The sequence below is a fragment of the Varanus komodoensis genome, unplaced genomic scaffold, assembly GCF_004798865.1.
Source record: "Varanus komodoensis strain SLA01 unplaced genomic scaffold, ASM479886v1 scaffold9, whole genome shotgun sequence".
NCBI lineage: Eukaryota > Metazoa > Chordata > Lepidosauria > Squamata > Varanidae > Varanus > Varanus komodoensis.
In genome coordinates this window covers 21,042,208-21,069,121 of record NW_025336598.1, presented here as the reverse complement: position 1 = coordinate 21,069,121, position 26,914 = coordinate 21,042,208, and positions in this window count along the sequence as shown.

The window sequence follows — 26,914 nt, the reverse complement described above, 5'->3', positions numbered from 1 at the left end:
TGTATAGTTTTGACACTATAAAATATAGTCATTTTGGACCACTACTCTTTTTTGTGATGATGGATCATTTTAGAGTGAACTCTTTGATGTAAAGCTTAGCATCTCACTGTGAATCTGTATCATGGTCAATTTCTCAGTTCCATTAGCCTGAAAATGTTCCAGATTTCTCAGGTTTATGGCCTATCTCCATACACAAAAGTTGATTTTTTTTCCCTGTACCATTTTCCACTTTATTTTCCCAGCCCTTCATATATCTTAAAGCAACCATAAACACAAGCATAAACACAGTAGAATAGTAGACTATGATTTATTGTTGGTTATCTTGAAGTTGATTGTTAGCATTTAAGAGAGATATTTATGTTTTCCTGAGCTGAAAGGACAATGAAACAGTTTCCTCATTTCCAGCTGAGCACTGAGAGAGAACCCAGAGGACTCATTCCTGAACAAGGTTTTGTGGCACAGTTGTGAGCTGCAAGAGAATGGCTAACATGCCATGAGAAAAGAATAGACAATTAAACATCCCTGCACTCTCAAATCACCCATTGACATAGGAGGCTTCTTGTCATATGTCTGAACAATCGATTGCCAAAACAACAGAACAGAGCAGGAGTTGGAAGGGGTCTATAAGGCCATCGAGTCCAATGTGGTCACCCATCTGGCTGCGGTTCTCACCTTTCCAGCGTAGCAAAGGTGACTTGACACGCTGGCTTGATGCATAGCTATGCAGGCAGAAAACAACTTTGCCTCTGTCAGAGGCAGATTGGATAACTGCGCTGGTGTGCTTGGATTACTTCCCATGCAGAGACACAGCAAAATCGCTTGCCTTCAGAAAAGCTCCCATGGAGTCTCTGCATGTCATTACGCGAGGAACGCTTCCTTCTAATTAGGAAGCATGAGCCTGTTGAGGGCAGGTAGTCCTTATTATTTATTTCATGCTCTAAAATTAAACTTTATTACTACCAACCTCTTCTAAGTGTCATTCTGGAGAAGAAATGTGCCACCACTATCGGAAGCATGGCAACACAGACCTAACAACTGATGACACAGTGCTGAATAGGAAACAGCTACAAAACAAAAATAGCAGCATTGGCCAGGGTATTATCCTTGAATATTGAATCTTATTTTTTCTTTCCCTTTTTAATTCTTTGTTTTGATTGCCAATTTTGGTTTTAATACCATAACAGTAATCTGATATAGTTATTTAGCAATTCTCAAGCTGGAGCTTCAGCTCTTTGTCTGGAAGAGAACGGCAAAAAAGCAAATTAAGAAGACCCCAAGAAATGTACCTTGTCATCATGTTCTGCAATGATTCCTCTCCTGTCTTTGCCAGGTAGAACTTCCCAAATTTGCCTGTACATTTTCTTTATATAATCACAGGATAATAGAGTTGGAAGGGGCCAAAAAGGCCATCAAGTCCAGCCCTCTGCTCAGTGCAGGTCCAATTGAAGTTATTCCAACATGGAAGAGCCCACAACCTCCCCAGGTAATCAGTTCCCATCCTCCATGATCTCTCAAAGATAGCAGACAGTGGCTCTGAGAGTTCTCCTGCCTGTTCCTTTCTTACTTTAGGCTGCAGTTCACTGGCTCCTGGAGATTTCAAAGTTCAAAGTAATGCGCTGTTCTGTGATCACTTTCCTGCCAGTCTCAAACAGCAATGGTGTCCCTTCAGCTTGTACTTCACAAGCCCTCTTGGGAGAAGACTGGACCAAACTAAGAACTGAGCATGACCGCCTTTGCTTTTTCACCTGTTAGTGCTTTGCCATTTGGAGTAACTGAACCACCATTCCTTTCTGCAGTCTTATACCTCGTACTTATCAGAAAGGGACTTTTAGAAGCACAACAATAACTCTGTTGAACTAGAATTGTGCTTAAACTAAGAAAGCTTTTGAATTCTACAACTGTCCCAGATATATCGTTATCACCCAGCCTCCAAATCAAGGATATTTACATGATTCACAATAGTGTCAGAACAGCCATCTGTTTCCCACCATCAAGCCAATGGCTCATCAGCTCAGCAGTGGAGGAAAGTATATAGCTTCAAAGGCTATGTGAAGAACAGCCCTAGGGCACATGAACATGTCCACTTGTACACTGATCAGAAACCAAGGTGCAAAGCTAATAGATCCTGCAGTTCTATGAAACCTGCAGTTCAGAAGCAGAAGTTCAGAAGCTGAAGTGTGACATTCCTTTACTCAAGAGAGGCCTTTAATGCCAATGATTTTCCATTCTGTGGCGACTGCCAAGTTACTTAGCAAACTGCTTCACAGTTATTTTAGTGCTTCAAAAGCAATCCCGAGGCTTCTAAAGGAACATTATACATATGTCTGGAGAGTGGAGAGGATAGCAAAGCACCGAGAAAAGTGCTGCATCACCAGTGCTAGGAGAGCTGGGTTGACATGGCAAGCTCATTCCAAGGAGCTTTTTACTAGTGACCTGAAGTCATGCAACTCAGATTTTGCTAATATCACAGCAAATTATGGCTGTCGTTCTGCAATGGCTGGAAGGGGAGATAACTAATATGAGATGACAGCAAGCCTCTAACACAGCAGTTTTCAACTGCAGTCTGAGGAAGGTCCTTGGAACTTGATGGCAGATAAGATTTCCTGAAAAAGAGTATGCATTGGAAGTATTCCAAGCAGAAGGTGGGGGGGAAAGAGATGACCAAGTGGGGTGAGGAAGTGATTGAAGTTTAGCAACATGAATAGTGGGGGGAAAGAAAGCTTATTCTTCTTGTGTGATGCTAGAATTCATGGTCACCCAAGGAAATTGATGCGCAGAAGCTTCAAGACAAACAAAGTAGAGTACTTCCTTCTGCAACATATAGCTAGGACATGAAATTCACCATAAAATGTCACGATAACACTCACTTCATGACTTAATAGAATCACCATGGTCCAAGCCACCAAGCAGTTAAGTATCAGCTACCTTGCATAAGGATCTGGTTGGGCCACTATAGAAAACAGGATGCTAGACTAGAAGGACTTCTGGACTGCTTCAGGAAGACTCTTCATATTTAGTATAGGTTACCTACTCTGCCATGAGTTGCTGATGAGTGTTGGGCACATCCCATTTCAAGCAGGAGAAAGCCGCAGGTCAGCATAAGCCAAAATACACATTGCATAGCATAGTAAATGACCCGAAATTCTCTGCTGGATGCAGGAGTTCCTTGATAGAAAAGCGGATGCTGTCTGATAATAAATTATTCAATATTCACGCATGGTTAAAAATGTTCCTTTAGCTAGAAACATAAGATTGTCTCTAATGTTATTTTGACCAAAGTCTTGTTTGTTTCAATGGAGGTACTCTAACACTGGGTACAACCCATAGTTGAAAAGTGCATCTTAGCCTTACTCTTCTGAGCAATGGTACAGTCGGTATTGAGAAGCAATGTACATAGGTAGCTACCATATGAACACATACATTACAACTGCGGGGTAACAAGGGGAAGGATTTCATCCTTGTTATTTCTTGCCTTCCAGTTCCGATAATGGAATGACCTGGTTACCACATTTTATTGAAAAATGAGCCATTGACCTACATATTGAAATATCAAATTTTAATCAGTGGGGTGGTATATATGTTATTTTGAATGAGCATCTTATACGGAAAGGACAGCTGAATAAACACTTGATATTATTTAAAATAACAGCAACAAAATGCTACCATGTTGCCAATCTGATGTTCTTTGACATATTTTCATGTGATATTTATTGCATAATTACAATTTTTTATTTGGTCTTCCCATTTTTGAATATGTATTATGTGTGGTGTTAACATTATTTGCCACATCAACAATAATCTTAAGTATTAGATTCCATTTTTAAAGAATCCAGCAGTGAATTGCCTTGTTATGGATATTAATATATCTGGAATATTTTCAACAGATATCAGGAAATGTTCATCAGTGCCAATTCCATCCCTAACTGAATCTTCATTTGGCTGTTAGCATTCCCCCCCCCTCCCCCCGCAACCCATGAATGGGATAATTTAGCCCTATAGGGCCAGAGAGACTCTGGAGAGAGCTAGGAGGAGAGAGTCCGCTTGTTCCACTGCAGAGCTGAATAGTAATTATGGGCTCTTATCAACTTGCATAAGGTAAATTGAATTGAGATCTATATGCATGGATGATTAGCAAGGGAATGAAGAATCAATTTTTGTATCTCTAATATGATTCATTATATTTGCATTGTTATTGCGGGGCTCTGCCCTTCAAGCTGCAATTTGTATTATATGTTCGCCATGGTTGTCCTGTTGCTTTGGGATTACACTTGTATGCAGAGCAGTAGCTCAGAAATGTCCAGCAACTTGGCAAGCTGAAGCAGTGTTTAAACTGGCTGATTAAAAAGTCTTGCAAAAAATAATTCCATAATCCTTTTTAGACTGAGGAACCACTGTTGCATTGTACTTGTATTAGAGCTTATGCATTTAGGTTTGTGTGGGTTGTGCTGTTCTACGCAACTGAAAATATTTTGTTTCACTCAGTTCTTTGTAGGCTTTACTCTCAAGTTGTTCTTTTCATGAAGAAGTATGTGAATTTTGTTTGGTTCTTCCAAAAATATAATCCAAACTAAATTCCCATCCATCTTCAATGACCAAATTCAACAGGCAGCAGAAAAAAGCTATCATCAATATCAGAAAACTAATATATCAGCCACCTTGTGTTCCTTGAAAGTACAGTATGCAAGATATAAATGTAATAAATAACTAAATAAATCAGAAACAAATACTTTCCTTGACATGGACTAACAAGATGCCTCCCCTGCAAACACACACACATGCACATGCGTGCACGCACACACACACACACACACACACACACACACACACACACACACAGAGCGCATGGTAATTAATGTTCTACCAATACATTTAGTGAAGTTTATTTGATGATTTCAGAAAGAAATGGTTTGAACCTTCCTCTATGCATTTCTTCTAAACAGAACTGATTAAGGGATGTTTTCAGCGAATACATCCATGAGAATCCCACAGCATTTTGGCTTCATGTGCATTAGAATTGAACATTTTATTTTCTAAATTCTTAGAATGTCTGCATCTCCTGCCCTCTTATTTACAGCACAAACAGCTCACAGCTTTATATTTAAACAAACAGATGAAAATCTATCACAGAATTCTGCTTAAGTGCCCAAACAAGGAAAATCTATGGTAATCCCTGAAGCATTGCAAGTATAGGGTGAGACATTATTCATGCAGTCTTCCTGTTTGGTATTGAATACGCAAATGTTTAGACCAAATAGGGTATGAACCATCCTAAATACAAAATTATTCACACACATCCCACAAAATATGTTCCATTGTATATTCCATGCCTATTTATGTTAGGGAAACCACTTTCTGAAATGGAAAATCAACATTATATATACTCGCTGTTGCAAATGTGAGATTATATGATCCCTATTCAATTTCCCTCACTTTATCCTTTTCTCTTTTTTGCAAAAAAGAAATACATACATTTTAAATGGAACATGAAGTAATCATGCTGAGAGTTCAGTTGCAATTCACAGAAACAGTATATATGAATGGCTGTTTATGGGATTCTGATGTTCAGTTCAAACTTTTAAAAGAGGAATTTTAAACCTTCTTGCGCCAGCAAAAAAAACCCAACCCATTTTTTTCAGTAAATTTAGGGTGCATTCCTACACGTGTAGACAAAAATGTCTTGCTAAATGTGTCCTTACTGGCTGCTTTTCCAGTGGAACTCAAAACTATTTTGGCACCTTAGCAAAACATAAAATATAAAAACAAAGATTTTGACCTAACCTACCTCACAAGGCTAATGTTATAAGGATAAAATGGAGCTATGTGAGCTGGCTTGAGTCTCTTCCAAGAAGCCAAAAGGCAGGATATAAATGCAATGCTATTGTGGTTATCAGTGACAGTTATTTCTATACGACACATATAAATGTTCCAAAATAAATAAATAAATACCCAAGCCAAAGTTCTCTGGACAGTTTACAGTGGCACATAAAATACAATACAAAGTACAATTAACAATAAAAAGAGCATAACAATTGCAGTACACACTTTAAAAGCCAAGTGTAAAACTGCAATCCTGTACACAAATTGAATCACAAGACCTGTTGAGCAGCTGACTTGATGCCCTAGTATAATATTAAAACTAATTAAATGTCTTGCCATACAGAACAGTCTTAACCTGATGCCCAAAAGGCCCCTGTGGGGAGTTTGCTCCATAATGGCATGGGGGACACCACTGAGAAGGCCCTTTTCCTTATTGCCACCAAACAGACCTCTCACGGAGGCTGCAATCAGAGATGGTCTTGATCGTAGTATCCAGTTTTTTCTATGGGGCAGAGGGAGCAAAAGTCGGTGCTTTGCATGTATTGGAACCCTGACAATTCTCCTTGTAAAGCAATCATTTCATGTGTGGAAGGGAAATTGCCTGTAAGAGATTTCAAATGTAGGACATGGCTAGAAAATGTCTTTTTCTGTACAAAAATTTGTGCTCTCAGTTCTCATTTGGCCCATCAACTAGGATCAGTTTACAAGGGAGCCACAGGTGGTTTGGATTCACACAAAGTGCAGGTTCCTCTCAATGAGCGGGGGCCCATAGACATGAGAATGCATTTTATTTACCAGGTTACCAGGCTTTGTCTAGCAGTTTGTATCAACATCATCATCATCTCTATCTCTGAAAGCTATAAAGGAGTGCTTTATTTCCCCCTCCCCACAAGCTCCTCTTGGGTCTCAAAGCCAGGAAAACAGCACCTAGAGGGTGCCACGGTGAATGTCAGTGCCTGTCATTTTATCTTGACAATGAAATCTACATTTTTTACAAGTCCCTTGCCTTCCATTCACTCGCTATTAATAAGCAGTCATCAGCCTAGCAGCTGGTATTCTTCATTCCCCTGTGATTGCGTTCAAGTGATAAATTGTTTAACCTTGATGAAACCTAGGATGCATTGGCTACACATGAAATAATACATTAATGAGTTTCATTTCTTCAATTAACATTGGTTATTGCTTCAGCAGTGTCCTTAGGTACATCTTGGGTCTTTTTCTTATGGCGCTGCCAGGTTTGCATTGTTATCCTATGCAGTGTAGCTGACAGCAAGCTAAGCATGAGACGGGAGGGCCCAGAGAAAAACTGAGCCAAAAATGTGTGGACTAGCAGTACATTTAATCTAATTCCCTTTAAAATGCCATTTAGCACAAGAACCACTCAAAGGCACATTCCACTGTCCTTGCTGCATCGAAAGATATAGTATCTTGATCACAGTATGGGTGCTTCTGCAATATAGTTTTGGTCTTGTTTTGGATTAAGTTCCCATGTCTTCCATGTAAACAGGGATTTTTCCTTTCAGAGTTGGTATCCGTACTCTAGAGTTATGAAAGCATCTGTTCAGAGTGCAGGCAAACATGAAAGTGTGGTGAGGTATAGTTAATCCCTGGATTTGAAGTCTATAGAAAGACAGAGAAGGTCAGGGAATGGGCCAGGAGGAAGTTATATTGCTTGATATGTCAAAAATGGCCAAGCATCCCAACACATTGGAAAACATAAGATAAACTCCTTCACATAATCACTGTAGGTGGAAATATCAGGGCTAATTTACTACAGAGGTCATGCTATTGTCTGCCTGTCCAAAATTATGATAATTATATTAAGATGGAGGGAGACATCAGACAAGCCATCAAAGGAGAAATGTAGTAATTAGAGTCCTAGTAAGACTCATTAGGTTGGAGCCCATATACAGGCTTGGGAAGCTTGCCTCAAAGAACTTTCCTAAAATGAAAGATGAGCCTCACAAAACCTCTGCATTTTCCAGCTCAGATTTTAAAAATCCAAGTCAGGAAAGAAGGTTCTATTGCCTCCCTTGCCACTGACCCAGCCCTAAACTCCTAAAATGTTTTAGGAGGTGGGGTGCTTTTATTGTCCCCATTTAGTCGAGGTTCTTCTATTCTTGCTGAGCACTAAGGGTGTGTTTAAATACAGTCAAAATACAGTCTTTCTCTTCCTTCCACTCTCCTCACTCTCTGCCACTCATTCACATTATTGCGCTCTCTCTCTCCACCCAGAGGGCTACCAGTAGCCTGAACTGATCACTTTATTGATTGATTTGATTTAGTCCCACTTGCAGAAGGCTTCCTGTTGACTTCCAGTGCTCCATCCATCTTGGACTCCCTCCTCATTTTCCACTCCTTCTTGCTCCTGGATTCTCCCCAGCTGCCTAATTTAAGCAGTATATAGGCCTAAATTAGCGTTTTCATAGAACTGGGAGAAGCTCCATGGAAATCATAACAGAGAGATTGAAACAAGTTCCTAGGGTCTTTTGCAAGGGGTGGGCTTCCTCCTCACATGTGCACCTTTGCAACCTGTGTACTTCCAATACCTTATATGGCCAAGAGAGACCTATCGGTTGGGGATCTGGTGTCAGTGTCCAGGGTGTGGACAGCTGACTAACTGGCAAGGGCACCAGGACCAGGCAACCAGGTTAGGGCTCAAGGTTCAATCCAAATCATAGTCAAGCAGTTCAAGGTCAGAGCCAGGAGTGGGAGAACAAGGTGGAGTCAGTCCACAAGGTGGAGGCAAGCATGGTCAAACAAGCCAGGAGTCAAGAAACTGAGGAGACAATGCCGAGGGGATTGTGGGTACCTGAGGGCTGGAACAGGAGAAGGAGCAAGCAAGCAGGACAGCGGCCAGGAGCAAGATCACAAGCAGAGTCCAACAAACAAGGAGCACTCCAGCAAGTCAGAGGACCTTCATCGTCAAGGCAGCTTCTGGAGGGAAGAGCCAGTTCTTATATAGTGTTTTGCCAGGGCTCCCAGGTGGTGCTCATGAGAGCCCTGGCAGCTGCCGTTGACTAGGGCAGTAATCCTGCTATGGGGCAGTTATCCAGGGCTGCTATGCTGGTCCTTGGCCAGTAAAGGGAGCCCTGAAGCTGCTTCAGGTCTTGACATCTGGGAAGCATGACAACCCTAATTATCAAATGGGAAGAGAGACTGAGATTAAGTCTGAAATGAGCTGAGCCATTTTCAGATACTGAAGGGGAGAAATATTCTTTCCAAGTTAATCTGATGTGAATTGGGGATGAGGCAATTGTGCAATGAGTGTTTTCAGCTACTGTACATGGTCCCCATAAATATATGTTCAGGTTTATGAAAGAGGAACAAAATTTAAGTAACTTAACTAGAAGGAAGCACACTGAATGGTGGCTATAACCTGATATGGGATTTTAAATCTTATTTCTTTCTAACATGTATTAGTTGCCCTATAGTTTATAGCTCCCATGACAACAAAAAAAGCAACTGAAATTTAGGCACAAGAAGAAATAACATTATCAAAAATAGAACTACCTAAAAGTCTAATTTTTAAAAGATTAAAAGGCCTGAGGAAATGAAAAGCATCTTACAGGCCACCCGAAAGATAACCAAGGAAGTGCTAGTTGAGACTTTCCTATGGACGCCTCGGTCAAGCAGCTTGGGGCAAGTGACTGCAGGACTATGAGATCTAATATACTAATGAGTGAGAAGTCCAGCATGGTCATATTTCTTATGTTCCAGCTTTAGAACTGGCCCCTGTGACTCTCCCTTTCACAGCAACTGATCTGCAGCAACTACCAGCTGATACATAATGTTTAGTTTTATGAATAGTTGAGTTTGGCATACCCAACATCTGTTCAAGGCATGGGATAGGGCCAAGCTGTTTTGGTTTTTGCTTTAGCCACCTGGCAACCATAAATTACTAAAGTTTTGGGATGACAAGAGCCCTTTAAAATGGGACTCCAGGCGACCCATCATTGTCTGCCATCTGTTTGGACAAGCTCAGTGGTAGAGCCCCTGCTTTGCATGCAGAAAGACCCAGATTTAATCCCCAGCATTTAATCCCTAATTACAGCTGGGAATGACTCCGGCTCAAAACTCTGGAAAGCCACTGCAAGTTCGTGCAGACATTACTGAACTGGATGGACCCATGTGGCAAGGCCATTCCTCCCTCCCTCCCTCCCTCCCTCTTCTTCCTTCCTTTCCACCTGCAGACACAGAGGAGACCTTCTAACTAACATTTTATTATGGTAATGGAAGCCATCAAGGCTAACTTTAAAGCACAAATTAAAACTATTGCAGAAACCAATACAAAAGTGTAGTTAGAATTCTGAGTGATCAGACTATTAAGATGTGCAACCTCAGTGGTATGAAACTGATTCTAAATCCAGGGCTTGTTCCCTCTCGAACTCAAATTACCAACACCCACTCTATAAGGCAGCTCCTCTTGCTTTAAGGCTAACTTCTTAGAACATCTCACACTTCTGAGTTGGTCCTCCCTCTTCACCTGACAGCTGATCCTGGTATTAGTCACTTCTGTTTGTCCTGGCAGCTGCAGGAATTGGAGTTTCAGGGACCACACCAAATGCAGGCTGCACCTGCAAAAGCTTTATGTAGGACAGAGCAGAGGCTCACTCCAGTAGGTCTGTCACAGAAAGAGACATCACTGTGGGGACCATGACATTCTTAGAGGACAAGGCCACACGCCACATCCCAGGCTTGCTCCTTCGCCATGTTTACAAGCTCAGGCTGCTTAGATAATTCTGCTACAAAGCAGACATGTAGGTCAGCAGAACTGGCCTAAGTTCTACAGACAGAATTATTTATGGACTGCCTATATGAGGATGTGATACCAGATGCCCTTCTTGCAATGGGGAGAAAGTTACACAACAGAAAGGCTCAGGCTCCTTCCTCTCTCTAACTGTCTTTCTTAGAGAGAAAGGATGCCTCGGGTCCTTATGCTGTTCAGCTACTGCACTGGGAAATGAAAGACTTTATCCACAACATGTTCTACCCTTCTTCTCATTTAACAGGCCCCCTGTGACTTCTCATGGTATCTGAAGCTGGCTCAGTAGCCGCTACTTCCTGGCTCACCTCTGAGTCCACTGGCCTTGGCATTTCTGCTATGAATTACTCCTCCTCCTCCTCCTCCTCCTCCTCCTCCTCCTCCTCCTCCTCCTCCTCCTCCTCCTCTGGAGGTATTCCCACCTCCCTTGAAGGCTTTTTCTGTGGTGGCAAGAAGCACTATCCCTACACCATGTTCTAATTCAGTATTAGGCCTGTCCTTGATCCTTGAGGATGTCTTTTTAGTTCTGTGCATTCAGTCCTTCAGCCCTCCCCTGTCATGAACTAATTATGTTGGGCTACTCCATGTTTCCTCACAACCCAGATTTATGTGCTTATTCTGCATATTTTCATGCCTGTTGTTTTATTTTTGCCTCTCTTCCCCAGCAGCCCAGCACCCGGCCACTCAGCAGGCATACTTTACTCTCATCACTCTGTCCAGTAATCAAAACAAGCTTCCTCTGCTTAACCGGTGCATGCCAGGCTGCTGTTAAAGCCACAGGAGTTAGGCCCATTCAAATGCTGGCAATCCTGTCCAGCTTTCCCTTTTCCTGCCACATTTCAAAACTTGTCACTCACTGGCGATCTCAGTCACAGCCCAACTGCATTGTGCACTGGTAAACAGATGCTGATGGTGGCCACTTGGGGCTGGAGAAACAAGACCCGTGAGACTGTGGGACTCACTCAACAAGAAAACATCACCAAGCCAGAAAATGAAAGACAGAAAAGCTCAGGGAGTCTGGGACCCTAGGGACTTTCTCCTTCCATATCAGGGAAGCTGTGAAAAGGACAGCTGGATCCTTCTGGCTTTTGACAGCTTCCTTTCCTTTGCTAGTAAGGCCCTTCCTTATAAGGAAAGGGCACACTGTCAAAGATGAAAGCCATGGGGAAATCTCAAGGAGAGTGAAACCTACCTACCTGGAGCAAGAGCAACTGGATTCTCATGCAACTCAGGTGGCAGTGCAAAGCAGCCAAGGCTTCGTATGCTACCTCTGTTTACATCTAATTAATATATTAGCCAAAGCACAGGTTCCTTGGAAGTCCAGGAAGCCAGAGTGCTGGACCAAACACTATAATGATGGTCCTGGCAGTTTCTTTAGGAACTGGACTCTCTCTCTTTCTTCTAAATTACCCCTGTGTTGTAGGATTCACATCCACCTACAAGGAGGCTCTTGAGAAAGGTTTTTAGATAAATAAGTAAATAAATTATCGAAAGGCGCATTGGTGCAGGGACTAGATCCAAAGTTCAGTTTCAGTATGGGAGATACATACATGTGTGCACACAGTGCCTTTTCACCTGCCAGTGGAAGACCACCAGTGCAACTGCCCCGAGGCTGCCTGGAGGTCAGACCCTCTGGCCTGGGTGTCCCTTTCCTGCATTCCTTTCCCTTGGCTTAGAAGATGATTTGACTGATGATGTGACTGGGGGGATTACAGTACGAGGCTCCTGCCACGTCAGGATCCCTTGGGTTAGGCTATGGCCCTTAACCAGCCTGAAGATGTAGTCTAAAGCCACTCACAGACGGAGGGCTCCTAGTGGGAACATAGGGCACAGCTATTCTGTTCTTTTGGAACCTGCACTGTGTGCAAAACAAAATGACCAGATTGATAGGCGGGACAAGAATTCCCATTTGCACTGGCTGCCTGTATGTTCCTGAGCCCAGTTTAGGGTGCTGGGTTTGTCCTGTTGGAATACCTCTCTTTGTATGAACCTACCTGTACACTATGGACTTCATCTGAGTCCCTTCTCCCAGTGCCTCCTCTGAGGGAGGTTTGGGGGATGACAACAAGGAAGAAGGTCTTCTCTTTGGTAGCCCCCTCGCCATGATGCAACATTCCCCAGGGAGACCTTCCTGCTGCTAATGGCGTCCTTTTGGCAACAGGCTACGACTTGCTACTACTTCCAGGCATTTAACAGGATAGGATGAAATGTTTAACAGGTCCTCGGTTCTTACTGTTGACTGTGCAAGGTTGCTTTATATTTTTGCATGCAGTTTTCCACCATGCTATTATATCTTGTTTTTAGGGTTTTGATATTTTTAAGCTTCCCAGAGAGTTTTTGCTGCTAGGCAGTATCAATATGTAATGAATGGAATGAAATGGTAATTATCTGCAGTAAGAAGAAAGCTGGAGCTGGAGGTGGGAAAGACAAGGTTGAAGACAAAGATGTTGAAGACAAGGATGTTTGCAGCCCTGTAAAGTTCTGTGAATGAGTCAGGGCAATGGTAAAATAAAATTCTCATCTGGAAGCACCCAAAATATAAAGCAGAATATTCTATATTTGTTACATTTCTATCCTACCTTTCCTCCAGGTAGCTTAAGGTAGCATACACGGTCCTCCTCCATTCCATTTTATCCTAACAACAGCCCTATAAGGTAGGCTCAGCTGAAAGTCAATAATTTGCCCAGAGTTACCCAGTCAGGCTCATGGCTTAACCAGTCATCCAGAGAGGAGAAATGAAACCAGCTCTCCTGAATCCCAGTCCAGCACCCAACCACTGCATTATACTGACTCTCCCTGTTAAAACCTGCAAATGGATGGAGGAAAAAAATGTTTTCCAACTGTATACTTGAACACGGTTAACTTATCTCCATATAAGTGTTTGAAGCCTGATTAGATTTTGCACCCTTGATGCTGCCCCCCCCCGCTCCCCGCACCCGCTTCTCTTTGAATAATACAGCTCTATAAAATAATCCAGAAGGAAATTCTGAGCTTCTGTTTCACTAATTTCTCTCCAAGGACTAAAGCAGCTCACTCCAAATCCCTCATAATGCGGCTTTTCGGCAAAGCAGAGCAACACTGTAATACACAACTTTCCCCATTTATTTTCTTATTTATGTCGTTCACCTTCACAAGCGGCAGAACTAGAGCACGAAAACATTATTCTTCCCATTTCGGAGATGAATTTGCAGGCAGCTAGTATATTCAAAGATAGTGGCGCCTTCCAAGCCTTCGCAAGACTTGCTTCTCGTTCCCAATGAAACAGTGTTATAATTAAAAAGGGTGCATTTGGTTTGATAGGCCACAGCGTGCTGCATAGAAAGTCAGCCACATTGTACTCGCTTCAGTTATGAAGCCACTAGAAAAAAGCAGGCAGAGAGATGATGGGAAGCCAAAGCGTAAGCTGCAGAACTCCAGTGCCAATCCACTTTGAATGAAGTTTTTTAAGCTTTATCTCAGTTACCATGGCAATTTTGCAGAGAGAATCCAGAGGTTTTTGAAAGGCCATAGAACACGATAAATTATTCCTTACAGGAACACCTGAAACATCAATTTTCAGCATCCAGATGACAATATTTAGTTGGAAGAGTTCGTTGCTGTAGGGCCTGCCATGAATAAATTACTACAAATTCCATATATGCAGGGAACACTAAAGGAACTGTAAAAGGGGAAATGGTATGACAGAGAGGCTTGCTTTATGCAGTCCTTGCCTTTTCAAGCAAGGTGGGAGTTGTTGCAAACGATTGTCTTTGTCGCTGAGATACCATCATGAAACTTTGCAGCCCAAGGTCAAAACAATCTTCTTTGCTTGGTTAGTTTGCCACTGAGCTCAGCTGACAGATTTAGCATGAAAACTCAACTGTGATCCATTTTATGAACTCTGTCAAGGTTTGTGGTGGCAGCAGCTAGACTGAAGCCCAGGCACGGGCTTTCTGAAAATTCTACATTGAAAGGTCTGCTCTTTGCAACAACACTTAATCCTGTGGTTACCTTCCTTTTCATGTGATAATACATGGATAGGACTTTTTAGGAGGAAGAGGAGGAGCAGATGGATGGGTGGGTGGATGGATGGAGTCCAAATGTAATGCTGTTTGCAGGATCAGACACAGTAGGAAGGGAATATAATCCACGTCAGACGTCTGAAAACCACATGGCTTTGAATAAATAACATAAGAGAACAAGATGGTTATTTCATTTCATCCCACCCCTTTTCAAAGCACCTGAGGGCACCATACATGCTTTCTGCATCACCTCCATTTTGTCCTACAACAACCCTTTGAAGTAGGTTAGACCAAGAGAGACTGGCCTGGTTTGCATGTAATGAGAAGCAAACCTAGCTGATTTTCTCACAGAACTTCTCCCTGTAGTACTGTGAGAAGTGCTGTATCTTGTAATTATGTGCAAACCCAGCAAGGATGGCTTCTTGGGTGGTTAACAAGCCACCTGCAACCTTTAACTTAGCCCATGGGTTCTGGGTGGCTTGTCAGCCATCACAACACACTGAGTTCATACACAATGACAAGCGCAGTGTGCCCCTGATATAGATCAAATGTTTCCAGTTGCTGATATAATTCTTGTTGTTGAGAATCTCTGTGGGGAAATGACAATAGAAACATAGAAATACAGTGAGCCAGAAGGGGCCTCCCAGGCCAACTAATCTGGCCCCGAGCTGCAGCCAGCTCCACTCATGGCATGCCTACCATGTGCATGTCCAGCCTATCCTTGAACACACCCACCACTGGGGCTTCAACCACCTAATGTACAAACTAGTCTACTGACCGGTTTAAGGAAAATCATGGATTTTCTTAGTCTTAATCCAGGAGAGGGTGATGTGGCCCCACAGAAGTTATTGGTGCCATGTGCTGGTCTCTCCCTTCAACCTTCAGCTGGATGTTATTCTATTGGCTGACATCCAGTCATGAGATTTATTAAGTTACATCCCTCCCCCTCAGACCCTTCCTGCTCCACGCTGTCTCCCTGCAGACCAGAGGTGGTTTGGTGCTTATCAACCCTAGCTTACCTTGAAGGTCACTGGCCCTGAGACGTCAGCTAAAGCTTCAGCTCCACCTCCTTGATCAGTTCAGAGCCTGAGGTATCCATCTTGGAATTCTGAAAACTGGCCCAGTCCCTTCAACTGCAAATACAACTCCCATGATAGCCATTAACTGGCCATCTAGCTGAGGCTGATAGAACTTGTGATCCCGAAAATATCTTGGGGATACACATTCCCCACCCCTGCACTAACCACTCTTCTGACACCTGGAGATGCCCAGAGACAGTCTTTTTACAAAATATGGATGCAGTCTCATACTCAGTGAAAAAAATGCATTGCTTAGTAAAATAGTTCTAAGAAAAAGAATAAATATGTGCTATTTTTTATTTCATTGTTGATTTATTTGCAATGTTTATATACCATTACACTTCTAAAGAGATTCCAGAGTGGTGAACCATACAAGAAGTGAACAATTATTCCTTTCTACCTTGCCAGATGATGAGTCCTGGGGGCCCCTAGGAGGCTTTTTAACTCTACACTGACACTAGAAATTGATCATATTGTACGTTGTCTGTGAGGAGAAGAGTCCACTGTTGGAACAATCTTTCAGTTAGGCATTTCTAAACATATGCACTTCTGAATTTTCTTTGAGCTTTTCTGAATGAGATTGTTCATCTGCTATGTCAATTTTTGGTTTTGTTGCAGAATTGAGATTCAAGCACTACCCAAACAGCATGACATTTACTGCTTTTCTGTCTTATGACCTCTAGGTGGCACTGTGGTATAACAGAAAAGCACAATTGCACAAGTGGGAAAGGGTTTTTTGTGATCACAAAGAATACTGCATTTTCTCTGTTCTAAAAAAGCTCCCCAGATGTGCTGTTTGAAACCAAAAGCCAAACTGGAAAGAAGTTATTCATGTTTTAACTAAAGAACCCATAAGCATCCATGAGTGAGGAATAATAACTGCACGACAAATGCCTCCGGTAGAAAAGCTCTTTGCAATGGAAGTTTTTGCATAAGTCATGACAGAAATCTGGGGGTGTTTCCTCCAGTTTTTGTCCTAATTTTGTTATGGAAGTGTACATTCTGGCCTGACCTTGAGACAGCAAGTGATTGTCCCAAGCGGTTGTCCCTATGACACCATAGAACAGTCATCCCCATCCTGACACCGTTCCATTATCTTCAGCCAGGTGGGAATGATGGAAATTGTAGCTCAACATATCTAGAATAAGCCAAACTGGGAAAAGCTGTGAAGGCACCTAAGAAATACTGGAAGTTGCTAAATGGCTCTAGAAAAGGTCTGTTGGCTGTGATGTACAAGAAAATTGAGCCTAGCAAGCTGTTATGGGAGGAAAAAAGTAAGGCCAGAGATGATAAGAAAATTGAGGAGAGAGGGGTACAGCAAAAACCCTGAATATTAAAATCAAGCTAGACAAGTAAATTGCAGGACTCTGAAAGGAAGACTATGAGAATGAAAGACAAGCTGTCCAAATACTCACTTGTAATGTTCAGAAGCTTGTTTATTTATAACAGCAAATAAAGGAGAACTGCTCTTTTTAGAAGAAAAGTGAATCATTCCAACTTCCATGGGTTTCATGTGGCGCTTCTCAAGTTATGGAAAACAAGAACATACTGGGCAGATTTGCCCAGCGCACTAAGCCAGGCTGCTGCAATCTGGCTCGTAAGCCACCCTGCCCAAGATGTGCTGGAATGACGATCGAGGGTACGCTGTGCCTGCCCCTCCTCGTTCAATTCATCCTCCCGATGCTTTTCAGCAGGAATGGGAAGGGAGCGGCAAGGACCACTGGCAGCCTTCACTCCCAGCGCATGAGCAGGCCTTGCAAGCTGCAGCAAGGGCTGCCCACTACTGCTGATCTTGGCAGAGGAGGCTTGCTTGGACTGGGTGGAGCAAACCAAGCCAGGCTTTTCTCAGCATCCCGTAGGAGAGTGGACCGAGGAGAAGTGATGCGGCTGCTTGGCAATGAGGGAGGGAAGCCACACTTAGCTTGCCTTGCTTTTGAGTATTCTGAGCGGGGCCGCTTCCCCACCACTTGGGGCAGCAGCGCTAGACAGATGTGTGTGCTGTGCCTAGTCTGCTCTACAGTAGGCCAAACAGGGCATGGCTCCGCTCCCTGTAGCTCCCACCATTGCTGAGCAGTGGCAGTGCTAGCCCGCAAGAGCTGCAATTGGCAGCGGCCTCACGAGTCAGCCAAGCCCATCTCTGACCTGTGCATCAGGGCAGCGGCAGCTCAGTCAGCCTGGGTGCCTTGTGAATCAGCCACGATTATCATGGAGCCCATCACTTGATGCTGCCGTGATCCCAAAAAACAGTGGTGTATCCTGGGGGTGGAAAGTTTCTGACAGCTCTTCCCAACTGCCAGTTGACCACTTTGGGTGGCTGTCAGTGGTGTTTGTTGGGAATCTGCTTGGCTAGAGCAGCAAGGATTGCTGCTAAACTTGTCATGTCAAACTGACTTAGGAAGGGCTATGAAACCCCACAAGCCATCTCCATTCAGGTTGGCTTGTTTGTCTTGTGGACCTACTCTGGGCTTATACGCTACCTTGAATAAACCATGGCGGGTTCACACAATGTGTCTAGCCACCCGTCCCACAACTAATAACCAGAGTGGCTCAGTGTGTCTTATGAACTGTGGGAGTTATAGTGATTTCAGTTGGAAGGATTGAAGATGAAGGCACACATCTGGCCCTCCAGATGTTGCTGGAGCACAGCTCTCTTTGGCCCTAGGCAACATAGCCAATAATATGCCAACAAAGGTTTTTACTACTACTACTACATAGCCAGTGCTGAAGGGAATTGCAATCCAACAACATCTGCAGGGCTCTAGGTTGCCCACCCCAGTCTAAAAACATTGGAGTATAATTGTGAGCATGTTTAGGCAGAAAGAAAAATAACCCAACTCTCAGCATTCCCCTGGAATTGAGCTGTAAGACTTTTTCCTATTTAAAAATACATAGCAATGTGCCCTAAGGCTGCGATGCCATGTCCATTGTCTTGGGAGCAAACTGGGGCTAACTTCTAAGTAAAGATGTCTAAGGTTGCAGTAGCATGCCCTTTTTGAGATTCCACCTCCCTTACCCAGTGGAAATGCATATGCCAAGCAAGAGGAAACTGAGAGAGAAGCACCAGTAACAAGACCAAAGCTGGATCTCAAAGGAGGCAGAGATAAAAGAAAGCAAGCCCAAGAATGCTCGAAGTTGAGGTTATGAAGGCAAACCACTGTGGGATGGCTGAAGCTTTACTCCAGCAAGGGTCAGGCCCAAATCGAGTCTTTATGTAACACATCAGCTGGAGATGTTTGCCCTGCCTTCACTCCCAGCAAGCTGACTTGTAAGACTTAAAGGGATGGAAATGGAATTGATGTGTAGGCAGCCGTGTTCTTCTTCCACATGGGATGGACAGCATGGCATGGTGGGAAGAGAGAGTTTCAGCCAAAGGCTATCAAATAGCAACAGTAGAAGTTCACACTCCATGGAGGTGCGAAGGCATTGCTTTTAGGACTGTGCCAGAGCTCTGATCATCATCAGTTCATGCTCCTTTTCTGCACAGTGCTGTTGAAAGCTCTGTGGTATTTGTGAAGACTCCACTGCACAATATTCTGAATGTAGACTCGGCTGTTTGATCCAATTTGTTTAAGCAGTTTTAAGAATCCTGTTGGACTAGTGCGCTAGGACCGGAGTGCAGAACATCAAGACTAAGTCTGACCTTCTGAAGCTTGTGAGCCAGCTCCCCAGCGCTCACCTGCCCCCTTCCCTGGCCTCAGCCCCATTTCCCATTGATCGTGTAGAGCTTTCCTGCCTTTTGTTTAGCTTTTGCCCATTTTAAATGGTTGAAATGCCTCTCGTAAGGCTTGATCACAGACAGCACAAGCTTTCAGCAAAAATGTGCTGTTTGGACTATTTTGACCATGCTGCTTGCTTGTCTCTGGGATGCATTCCCCCAGAGCATCTCCAGAATGGGATCTGGCTCTTGGACTAAAGAGGCTCTGCACTCGGGAGCAAGAAGCTTCCCTGAGAGGAAGCAGAGCATCTATTACCTGCATGCCTATATCAAGCCTCCACCATCATCATGTATGCTAAGACTTACCTGTGAAACAGGGGAGTCTCTTATCAAATCCACCAGGGATGCTGGAATTCTTGCTCAGTATCTCAGAGCATAAACTCTGTAATAGTGAACCATACATTGGTACCATGTCCACATTCTTTTTCCAGGCTCCAAATAATATTTTTAAGATATACTCTTTTAATATGGTGTTTTATTCTTTTTATCTTAGCTCACCACTCTGGAATCTGTTTAGATGTAGATCAGGATATGAGTCTTCTAAAGAAATTCTGCATAGTAGAATTTCACACTCTCTACTATATATCAGCTTATTCCTGCATTGTGTACCTTACTGCATAGCAGCATCTCCTTACTGTGAATACCATGTATCATGCATGATGGACTAGAAACTTTTTACATTTTTAAAATATGCATTTCTGGGTGTTCTTCATTTTATGTCCTGAGTGTAGAATTTTGTTCTTTGCTGGTTTGTAAGAGAAAATTAATTATAATTATTCTTGTCTATCAGAAACTTCAAATACAGAGCTTGTAATCCAATCTATCGTTCACATTAGCCAACAACTATGTCAGAAAAGTACAGTTACTTCTGGTGTTATCATACAGAAGCACTGACATTTATTTTAATGAAATAAGGGGGAAAATGGAAAGCGGACTATAATTAACCTGAATGTACCAAGGCATGAATCAATTCCATTTCCTTGACGAGGAACACATTATTAAACATACTTCTTTATAATAGAAAAAGAAAAGAAAGAAAGAAAAACAAAAATTCACCTTTGCTCATGGCTGAATCAAGCTACATGTCACTTGAAGACGTAGCTAGCAGCTACCTCTGCTTTACTTAATTGAACCACAGGGGGTCCAACCCAGATTGTGACCCAAGTGTGTCTTGGCTATGGAAGCTTTAATGCTTTGACTTTGTCATGGTCCCAGTACAGATTGGGATTCCTGAAGTACCGGTAATTTCCTTTTGTTGCAATGGATTGTTTTGAGGCAATGATGGGAGCTCAGGAAGCCTGCATGGGGGTTGGGGAAAGGGCTGGCATCACAGGCAGGTGAAAGCAGGTGGTAACAGGGCACCTGCCAAGGTCTCTGATCCAGCAGGGGCCCACTGGACAGAACCCCCTGGGCTTGCTTCTCCCATTCACCACAGCATCTATTGTTCCCCTCCCTTTCACGCTGGCCTGGGCAATGGCAGTGGTGAGAAGGTGAATCAGTGAATGCCACTGCGTACTTTCTCACTGGCTCTCTGCCTGCCAAGCACACAGGTGTTAGCAATGATATGAAAGAGGATGAGGCGCAACAGCTGTTGGAGATGTTGCTGGTGAGTCATTAGAGTCACTGAGGGTGGGGGAGCATTAAGTGTGTCTTGCTCAAGGGCCCTCCAAAGCTCAGAGCCAGTTCTGAATCAGGCAGCCAGGCTGGGGAGCTCAACGTCTAAAGTATGGATCCTGAAAGAGCACTGCTTTAGTAGAGGGTGAGGTTCCTCTTAATTTGGAAGATTAACTGGTCTGACAGACTATGCAATGAACATTATAGAAGCCATTTTGTGGATGGGTGTCTGCTGTGGCAGCCATTTTGAGACAGCAGCTGTGATGCTTTTGCAAAATTCCAAGCAAGCATGCTGGCCCTCATTCAACATCATCTTCAGTATTAGATAAGCTGAGTACTTTTATATTTGTGCGTATTGCTGTTAATCACCATATAAATGTGAGTAGTGAACATTTTCCTCCTCTGGGAGGAGTATCTGCTCTGGGAATGTGAAAATCCTTTTCTTCTACACAGGACAGTCACACCTGATCATCCATCTGTGGATTCTGTACTATTTGCTAGATATTTCCTTGCATAAAATAGGTAATGTTTAAAGTGCCCCTGAAACAAGGACCATTCCTGTACTTTGGCAGCTGTTCAGATTCTAGTCTAAATCAAATGCTAGGAGCCACAACTAAGTTCACTTTGGAAATTCATACTGTATATGGCAATCTACACCTGATGCATGGTATGGATAACTAGTTTACTAGTTATTTGTGTTGGAGATGCCACTGAATTCTGCCTAAGGCAGAACTCTGAAACAAATATGCACATTTTTACTTAGAAACACAACAAAAATCCAGGGGAATTTGAGCAGCAAAAAGAACATGGATCAGACTAGCAACATTTCCCAGAGAACATCTGCATATCCCTCACACATCTCCATGAGCTGTAAAAGAAAACTCCAAATCATGCTAGCTAGCTGCACACATGCACACACATGTGAACACACACACACAGAGTGAGAGAGAGTAGGTGTCGTGTGTGCACGCTCTGGCGAGATTCCCTGGCGTGCACAAGTAGTGGCCTGTTTTGGTGGGACTGATAGCTCAGAGCCTGCGGATGATGGAGAGTTGGCTGAACCAGATGAGGCTTAGAGTTCACACTCTGATAATGAAATTGTTGTTGTAACAGACAGGCCTGCATCTGCAGACTCCTTCCTGCAGTACCAGTGCTAGCCTGCTCTGGCTGAAAGTAGCTCCAGGAAACCCATGGGGTCCAGTCTCCCTCCTGCCTGTGGGAATGGAGCAGACAAAGGACAGGAGGGAGGAGATTCGGAAATGGGTCATCTCTTGGATGGAGAATGCCAGCCTCCTGAAGACGTGGACCCGAGGGCCCGTCTTCACAGCCGCGGGCTGGCCCAATTAGGGACTCAGAGTGCAGAATGCAGGTGCGCCTGGTTCCACACCTCCCCTCCTTCCAGAAACTGGCTCCGAAGGGCTCATAAGCAAAGCTCTGGGTAAAGGGGGGCAGAGACAGTTCAGCTTCCCTTTGCATCTGCTTGGTGGTTTGTGAATGCTTAGAGTCTTCTATGTAGAATAAAGACACTTACAAAAACTGTTGGAGAGACTGTCTTACTTGGGAGGGAACACCTAGCTCACGACAGCAGCTGTGAGAACAGACCCTAAGGTTTCGCAAAACCTTTTGCCTGAAATCACCACTGCTAGCAGAATCCAGAGAGAGAAGGTACTTATAAAACGACTGTATCATGTAGATTATTCTAATGATGGTACAAACTGGATGTGAAGCGTGTTTTCACATGTTTTGTGCACATGAAGCAGTTGCAGAGTGGAAATGTTAATCCAAATCATTTTTTCAACTGCAACAGAAATGTATTTGGCAACATATTGGGAACTAGGAAGGTCTCTGGGTGTTTTTCTTTTCTCGTCCTGGTAATGTTTTAAGAAAGAAGAGAAGGAAGTTTTTCATCTTATTTAAAAGGATTTGGATTTGCTACCCACCCCTTTGTCTACTACCCCTCGCTGTGAGAGGATGATTGATAACACTGGCATTAACGTACAGACGAAGAGCACTCTGACAGCTACTAAATTTATTTTCAGTGCCATAGAAGAGGCTGTGATAAAATGGAGCAAATTGGAGTCAAAGCTGAAGAAGTAATAAAGATCCCTACTGGAGTTTCGGATTTTGTTCTGCATGGAAAGGGCCTGTCTGGCCAAGGACTGCTTAGCTGAGTCAGTCCGGAGTAATTATTGACTAGAATAAAAGAGAGGCCATGCCACAAGGATCCCGGATTATGTGTCTGTGCTTCTATAGGGGGGAACATATTGTTTTTGGTGCTGGCTACAGGTTCAGAGAGGGGCACGCCAGATGGGCCACCCACCCACCGCTCATTTATTGCTCTCCACTCCTTCTGGCCCAGTCCAGCCAGCCAGTCCAGTACTGATGGCAAGGAGGAAGGGCAGGAGCAGGCCAAGGAACAGCAAGAATCAGTGGTGGGTCCTGCCTAAGCATAGTCTTACCAGCTTTGTCAATCCCTCATAGTTTCCCTCACAGTTTTCATCACCATGTTTCTCACCGTGCAGAGCTAAACTATGGAATTCGCTAACATTACATACAACGATAGCCAGCTACCTACTAAGGGAGGTTAGACAGGTTTATGGAATATATGATTTTCTATACCTACTCATTGTTATGGCCAGTGTTGCAGGCAGTACAGGGAACGTGACAGGGACAGTTTTATTGCATTCATGCCCTTCTTGTGTGCTTCCCATGTGGCTGGCCATGCACAAACAGGACACCAAGTAGATCTTGGGCCTGATTCACACCCAATTCAGCATGGCTCTTTGAGCACTTCGATCCGATGAAAGCACCACATCCCCGTGCTAATCTGAGATTTGAAATCAAAACAACACTGTACAAACTAGCCCAAACAAGCACTTCCCAGCCTGTTGCGTCTGAAAAAAAGTTGTTCCAGCCAAAGTGGTACATTTCATTACCATATGTTAAAACTTTACAGAACATAATTGCTGAATGAATTTCAAACTGAGAAATCAGAATGCGGGCATGAATGAATAATTAAGGCCAGTCAGATGCCCACACCTTGCAGAGCGCTGAATGAGTATCCAGTCCAAGGTCACAGAATGGCCTGCATGGTCCTTGCACAGCAATGGTGGCATCAAGGCACTGCATCTTGAACAGAGTGATTGCAAGCCAGGAAAGAATCCCACAATTGTTGTTTCTAAAATCAGTGTTTCTTCCCCTTCTGTTGTTGTTGAGAAGGATTTTTGACAGATTTTCTGTCAGGTGGCCGCCCATGGCATCTGCTCTGGTAACAGTGTGAGCATGGTATCCTGGCGACATTGCAGATGCGTGTGTAGAGAGGTCGGCACCCTGAGCGAATTTGTATGAAATGCTTGTTGACCGTTATCAAAGCTAATTTTCCAGAACGGGAGATGAGACACCTCCGTATTTGGCTTCTTCAGTATGCAGTGGATGGGGAGGTGTTTGTTGCTGTTTGTTGCTTCCTTAGAAAAACATGTAAGAATAGTTATTTTGTAAGAGATCATCTCCAAAGGGGCGAAATTATTCTTTTGGCTTTTGTTATGCATAATGGTCCGCTATTTCAAAATCCTGGGTGTGCAATTGCATCCCATTACACCTGCAGAGCACAGGTGGGATAACTTTGATCTATATCCTCCTGCTCATATTCAACAAGTACATTGCGGACAATGCTAATCAGAGGGAACAGCATGCTGTACCCAAAGGCATGTATCTTGCATGTAGCTGCTCAGATCTTCAAAGGCCCACCTCCAGGTGCCCCTGCCAAAGGAGGTTAGGTGGGTAGCTACAAGACTGAGGGCCTTCACAGTGGTAGCACCCCATTTATGGAGTGCATTCCCAAAACAGTTCTCCTGGCACACCAAGCAAAGATTTTTCTTTTCTCCCTCGGTCTCATTTTAGAGACCTATTTCTAGTTTATTATGACTGTTTGAGCAATTCCCGTGCTATTTATTATTTTGTACAATATTGCATTTTGTAGGTTTAATTGCTCTGGGGCAGTCTAGTTTTCCCCCACACAGGCTGGAGACAGCAACCCCACTTCTCACTGGCTTGCTCCACTCTCCTCTTTTCTTGCCCACTCACCAGGCGGTGGAGGATGGGACGGGAGGCTTTTCTCGCTTTTGCCTGTGAATCCAGCCCTGACAGAGCTGCTTGGGCCATGCCTTCCCTCCAAAGCCGTTGGCCTAGCTCTTGCAATGATGTGGAAGGTGAGATTGGGCTAGGTGCTTCTTCGTATCCCAGAGACCTGCTAGGCTATCCATTCAGAGTAGGATGGATATGTCCATGAAATCCACAACATAATTAAATGCATTTGGATTTCTAAGACTTCTGCCATAGACCTGCCTCTTTCAAGTCACAAGGACTGTGCAGACCAGCTTCTTACTTTTGGGAGGGATTTGCACAAATTCACACTTGCACTAATATTCATTTGTAAATATATTAATTCCTTTTGGAAAAAGGAATGTATTTTTCACAACTATTGCAAACCAGTTGTGGCTATTGGGCAGTCAGAAATGAAAATTTATAATAAAAATAATAAAAACAATAATAATTTTAAAATGCCTAAAAAACTGTTTTTATCAATGGGTGGATGACAGAACAAAAGACACTTGATACATAAAACAGAGATGAAATGGATTTAACAAAATTAATGCATGCTATCTCAAAGTGCTAGCTGTTTCCTCTAAAGGCTTTGGAACAAGTTATCCCCTACAGCTTCCACAGGAACCTGCTTCTTCACTGCATTCAACATCTGAAGCGAAGCTCCAGGTTCTACCACTGTTGGAGGTGCGTTTGATGGGGCAATGAGAACTGATACTTTTGACGCTGCAGCTTGCTCCCAAAAGGGGTTTGGTTGCCCACTCTCTCTTCTGAGCTTTTATTCAGCCATGCTCTTAAGCTGTATTCACCTCCTGCTTGGCACCATTGTATTTTTAAATTGGCCCATGGCCCTCTTATGCAGCTTTTTAAAGTGTTCAAGCTGGAAGCCTTGAGTTCTGGGGCTATTGTGGGATCTGAAAGGCAAAGTAGAATCAGTCCCTCTCTCTCTCCCCACCCCGTATGTGTGTGTGTGTGTGTGTGTGTGTGTGTGCGCATGCGCGCGCATAGATAGATGTATGTTTATATGGAATATATATATATGGAGAGATTTGGATTGTAATTTTCTAGTTTCTGTCCCAGATCTGTATCACAGACATGGAATTTCATCCCCCACAGCACACAGCTTTGTACTTACATGGATACTCATCAAACATTCAAAAGAGAAACCAGGGCAATAAATCAAATAATCTAGGAAGTAGCCTCAGCTGCTAAAGAAAATTATCAGTCCAACTGTGCCAAGAGCAGCCTTCTGGCAGAGTCAACAAAGGGCCATAGAACTGTTCTCCAGGTTCTAGACAGATACAAATGTTCTGTTTTCTGCCGGTTGCTACTGTGCTGAGCCAGTGTGCTGGCGTCAATCAGCACGAGGCTTCTTTGGCACAGTTCTCTAAGTGCCACTTTGGTCACCACCAAAAATGAAGGTGCTTCTTGCTTCAGCACAGTGTGGTACAGCACACTACAGTCACCCTGTGCAACTTCCCGTACCTAACGTACACAGAAGGACCAAATCAAAAGCACCAAATCCAGCACAAGGTGTCTTTATGAAGCTGGCTACTGATTTGTTTTATTTGTGGTTCCTTGCAAAATGCAGGGGACCTGATCCAGAGATCATTGCACACAGTTAGCATCCTGAGTGATCAGAAGTTTCAGGCATCAGTGAAAATTGGATTAAATGTTCATCCCCTTTGCCATGATGCTGGGAGTTGCAGGGAATACCTTGGTATGGATGCACAATCCAATAAGGGGGGACCATCAGGATTAGGATCCCATCTGCATCCTGTCTGCCTTGAGCATATGGTCCTGTGCATATTGTTGGACTGCA